The sequence below is a fragment of the Polypterus senegalus genome, chromosome 11, assembly GCF_016835505.1.
Source record: "Polypterus senegalus isolate Bchr_013 chromosome 11, ASM1683550v1, whole genome shotgun sequence".
Taxonomy (NCBI): domain Eukaryota; kingdom Metazoa; phylum Chordata; class Cladistia; order Polypteriformes; family Polypteridae; genus Polypterus; species Polypterus senegalus.
The window spans coordinates 26842399-26848503 of NC_053164.1; positions in this window are offsets into that span (position 1 = coordinate 26842399).

The window sequence follows — 6105 nt, forward strand, 5'->3', positions numbered from 1 at the left end:
GAGTAGGTTGTTCTGTGTAATCTTTTAGCAGCACGGCTATCACTAGGCGAATAGATCAGTGTTACTTTGTATTGCAATCGCATTAATGCCTGTGTAATTGGTGCAGCCCAGTGGCGTGTTTATTATACCTGTTGCCTCACACCTCTAGAGACACAGGCTGAACTCCTAAACTACGGTATTTAGAGCTCGTTTTATCCCATCTTTTCAATTACTGGAGTCTTCAAATCTGTCAGATATGTTAGTGAGAGTGCGTTATAAAAGACTAAAAGACAGTCGTCCAGTCCATGATTGGTAATAGAGGTAATATTTTTTTTTTTTATCAAAAAATAAAATCATTTAAAATCTGTAAGATTAAGTGCAGAATAATTTCAAAGTATAACTATGCATTATAAATTCATATTGAAAATACAAGCTATATGCTACAGTCCCAGACAGCAGACTATTCTGGACCAAATGTGGTTGTATTTAGGCACTTAAAGTTCAGGTATAGCAATGGCAAATTTATTGTGGCCCAGAAATAGCCCAAATGTAACCACCCACAATTAGCGATTTACATGGCATAGGGCCCAAACACAGCTCAGACACAATCAGCCATATAGTTATGGGCCAGTTAGGGCCCAGCTGTAACCAGCCACATTTAGGAGTTTTTATGCAATTAGTTTACTGGGCCAAATGTGGCCCATATATAATCAACCAAGAAATGCAATCTTTTTTGGAAATTTGATTATAGACCAAAGGTGGTCCAGCTATATTCAACCATATGTAAGAATTGCATGCCATTTAGATTCTATACAGAACACTACACAGATGCAATTAAGCACAAGTCCAGTATATATGGTATTGCAGTTTTAGGCCAAATAAGACCTAACAGTATTCAGAAACATTCAAAGGTTTTCGTGGCATTTGTATTTTGTGCCTAAGGTGGCCCAAACACAATTAAGCATTAGGTAAAAGATGTGTGTTATTTGCATTTTGGGCCAATGATGGCCCAGCGATGATTAACCACATGTATTCGTGAAAGGCCTCTTTGTCAGGGACACTTTAACGTCGATATCTAACACTGCTGCACTTTAGTGTTAGACACTTGTGATTAAATGCTGATCAGTGAGGATGATCCCAAAATCATGACATGATTAGTTATCATTAATCAATAAACCTTCTGTAAAAAGCAGCAAACAAAAAATATATTCAATCAAAATTTGCTGTGACCACTCAGCCTAATGTCTCTTAGACACTTGTGTGTTTTTTTTAAGTACAGTAATCATGTTAGGATGTTCCAAGCACCGTAAAAGAACCTGCCACAATTCTTCTGGAGAAGTCTGGTCTCTCTTACTTCTGCATGTCATCTCATACTGCATGGCTTGATGATGTTGACATCAGGGGCCTTACTACCTGCTGCAGAATTCCTCTACTTGGTTTAGCTGCCTGTACTTCTAAGAATTAAGGAAGCCACTTGACCAAATCATGATATCCATTTGAGAAATATAACATCAGACCTGGAAAGGACCCTCACGCACCAATCCATCTAGTGCTCTAGTACAGCCTTGCATTCCAGAATTTGATATATCATTCCAGGTGCATGGTCGTCAGTTTTTTGCACCACAGCCCTTATATGTGGAGCTGAGCCATTTGCCTTTGATTTCAACTTTGAAGCATACTTTTTGATCACAGCTATTCTCATTAAGACCAATCCTGACATGACTTCCTTAAACTGTATGTGGATTTAACAAGGTCAAATAGTTTCTGCATTTCCTGTGTTGACATCAGAGCTGGACAGCTTCTGATGTTAAAGGACAAAATTGATCATCTGCTATGCTACATGCCCAGCTGCTGTTTTTCTTGTCATCAGCCTTTCACATTTGAACACCTGCCTGCTACAGAATATCTGGGCTTGGGACCTGCCAGGTAGAGGATGGGCACCATTGATATGTTGCCATGGTATAAGATTTTATTGTTAACCTGCCATATTTTCCTTAACATCACATTTTTAGTATGGTTTGTTCAACATCCAGATTTACTTCCTCTGTATGGCTGTTTTGTTTTAGTTAATAGTGTGGCTCAATTTACACATACATGGCATTAATAATTGGCACCTGCTGTACTTGTTTATTCGTGCACTGGGCAATTAACTACAAATATATCTTTTGTTTTAATTTGAGGTTCATCATTGTATTTTTTTCTGTGACAACATACAAAAATGTCACAGTAACATTTCAGTATTTGGAGTTCTAAGCTAGGCGGCAGTAAGGAGACCTGGGTTCACTTCCTGGGTCCTCCTTGCGTGAAGCTTACATGTTTTCCCCATGTCTGAGTGGGTTTCCTCTGGGTGCCCCGGTTTCCTCCCACAGTCCAAAGACATGTAGGTTAGGTGTATTGGTGATCTTAAATTGTCTCTAGTGTGTGCTTGGTGTGTGGGTGGGTGTGTGTGTGTGCCCTGCGGTGGGCTGGCGCCCTGCTCTGGGTTTGTTTCCTGCTTTGCGCCCTGTGTTGGCTGGATTGGCTTCAGCAGACCCCCCGTGACCATGTAGTTAGGGTACAGCGGTTTGGACAATGGATGGATTATTTTAGAATAGTAGTCTGAGAAAGCTTTAAAGACAGCTTTTTAAATATTTTTTAACACTCTATGTCCATACAGTTTGAAAGATATACAGCTTTGTTGTTCTCTGTTTGCACTGCAGCTTTTGACACTCTGATTTCAGAGCTCAAGTGTTAAACAAGGGTGTGTTTCCCACTGCATCAAGAGCATCTTGCAAGGTCATATTATAAGGTGATGTTAGCTCATCTAAATTGTTTTCCACATTTACATTTGATATTAACTCAGCTAAATGGTTTTCCAAAATTACTCTTGACTTATTCAAAACTTCTATAAATTTTGAAGCAGAATTACAGTCTATATGTCGCACTGTCTTTGTTTCAATCTGTGAGTGTATTCGTAAGGACAGAACCAAATCAAACATAATTAAGCAGTGATCAGAAATAACTTCATTTAATGGAGTAATATTTAAATTTCTAATTTCTACTTTGTAAGTTATAATTAAATCTAATGTGTGGTTATGATTATGAGTTGGACCTTTGAGAATCTTACAAAATCCTACTGAATTTAACAAATAAGTAAAGCATTTTCTAAAAATGCCAGTTTTTACATCAATATTTACACCAGTGTTTCTCAACCTTTAAGTATTTGCGAACCAAGTTTTCATAACAGTTTTAACCGCGCCCCCCTAAGGTTTTTTTTTCAAAGGAGCCCACTAATACCAATTTGTTCTTTTTTAATTAATGATATATCATAGATGCATATTTTATTATACTTACTTAGCTTTTATCGACATTTATCTAACTCTATATTGATTTAGTATCAGAATGTAGTTTAAGTTAATTTGTTTTAGTTTCAATAGATGTATTTTTCATATTCATAGCCAAATCAGATAAAAGGTTGCCAAATTCAGTCATGAACAATGAATATGGCCCTGGTGGTTTGGCTCTACAATTGTGTTGGAACCGGTTTTATTATTTAAAATGAATGCCTCAAAGGATGTGAAGTTGCCTAAATTTTTAGAAGAGATTTGCATTTTGTCACAATTAATTATTCCAAGGCCTCCTCCTCCTCCACCAGAATCTCTGCATTTATGAAGGAATGAGTATTCATCTGGTGACACCTCAGCTAGAGGAATAGTGTCACATTTACTAAGTCAGGTTTCAGTGAGAAAACACAGATCAGATGTAGTACTTAATCTTTACTAATAAAAAGCAAAGCCCTCACTGACTCACTCACTCATTGACTCACTCACTCACTCACTCACTCACTCACTCACTCACTCACTCACTCACTGACTCACTCATCACTACTTCTCCAACTTCCCAAGTAGGTAGAAGGCTGAAATTTGGCAGGCTCATTCCTTACAGCTTACTTACAACAGTTGGGCAGGTTTCATTTTGAAATTCTACACGTAATGGTCATAACATAACTTATTCTATGTTAATTAATGTTGACTTATGTTTATTTTTTATTGTGTCTTCTATTTTTCTATTCATTTTGTAAAGCACTTTGAGCTACATTTTTTTGTATGAAAATGTGCTATATAAATAAATGTTGATTGATTGATTGATTGAACTGGAACCTATTTTTCTCCATATACTGTAATGGACAGTTCAGCTCGATGGCTGTGGGGGGCGGAGTTGCGTGTGGCATCATAATCACATGAAATGACTGTGAACGCAGTACGTAGAAAACAAGGAAGAGCTCCAAAGAGCGCTGAACAAAAAACGCCATTTCACAATTGAGAAGGCAGCAAAAGATTATGAAGCGAGTGATGCATACAAGCATATTCATAAGTGCAGCTACTGCGGAAACAAAGCACGGTGTGAACCGTAAGTTTAAATTAAGTTTATAGACACACTCCCGCTGCTGTTTCTCATGCCTACGACGAATATGGTATTCGCGAGATACAAGTTTAATGAGAAGACACGAGGTATAAACGAGACTTTGGATCACTTTGTAACAGAGTTAAAATTGCTGTAGCAAGAAACTTTTAAGTGCCGGGTCTTAGCTAACATGTAATAAAGCCGTTGACATCGCGAGATCGCACGAGCATAGCTGAGAAGCTTCGATGCATGTATTCCGAGCGGCTCAAGTCAACTGACTTTGCAGGACTGGAAGAGATTAAATTAAGTTCATACACACGCTACTGCTAAATTATTCGCAGGTAATTTCCACAACTTAATACTGGGAATGCCTGTTGAAAATCTTACATTCATGAGTACCGATTTGGGTGGTGAACACTTCGATGAATGAAACCTGTTATCTTTACAACGGTTGACAAACACGGAATATAACTTGAACACAACACATCCTCCAAATATGAACCTGATTTAAAGAAATAATGATAATCAAATTCTTGATGACAGCAACACTCATAACGGTCAGAAAACTATTACATTGACAATCATGTTACGTTATTTTTAAAATGTTTCCTTTTCTTAGCACAAGCACAGTTGAGAGGCTTCGATGCATGTACTCCATAACACGTTAAAAAAATAACGAATTTAATCACACTTTGCATTCCAAGCAAAGGGGAACTTTTGTCAATGCATGATTTCCTGGTACATCGATTACATTGATGCACACGTCAGAGCTACAAAAATGTGAGAGTCGGAAGAAAGCACGTTGCTAGGACTGATCGGAGGAAAATTTCATTTCAAAAGACTACCCGACGGAAGCCTTGACAAAAGCGTGGTTTTGTGCAAACTGTGCAAAAATGAGTTTGCATACCACCAAGGCACTTCAACCTTACGGTACCATCTAAATGCAAAACATGTTACAGCGAGCACAGAAACTGTGTATGCTGTTAGCACTAGCAGTACGAGTTCGAGTACCAACAAAAGGTGTCGGCAGCCCAAACCCATGAAATGACTGGCTTCAGGACCAAAATTAGTAAGTCAACATCTGTCAGATTTACAAATTCGCAAAATGAATTGCTTTGGACTGTAGACCACTAACAGTGGTGGAAGATAGGGGGTTAGAAAATGTGCTACAGTTAGCGTCAGGAGATCCAACTTTACAACTGCCGTGCCAAAAGACTATTTCAAGTAAAATTCAACAGCTTTATGACACTGAAAAGCAAGCAAAATTAGATGCATTACAGAGAGTGGATTTTGTGGCTCTTACTGGGGATCATTGGACTTCCGTGACCGTTAGTAATTTTACTTACATCTAATTACAAAATGTTCAATTATCACACTGTTTTAGCCTAATGTACAAAATAATTTTGGCTAAGGTTACTCAGAGTTTAAAGGTGAAGCTGGTCAAATTACCTTTTATGTTTCTGCCTTATTTTTTTAAGAAGAAAAACTGCACTTTATGTTGAAATTTTTGTTATTATTATTTAAAGACAATACCATTCTGAGAATGTACTTAAACTACTTAAAGTACCACTTTATTTTTAAGTCTGCCCAATTTTAGCCAGGGATGATATTTTTGTTTCTGTTTTGAATTGAAATGCAGTTTAAATGCATTTTTTTTTTCAGAAATTAAAAGAGCTTGAGTTTACAATATTCATGTCCATGTCTATTATTTGATTCTGTCGTCCACTAAAACCCTTTTAAATT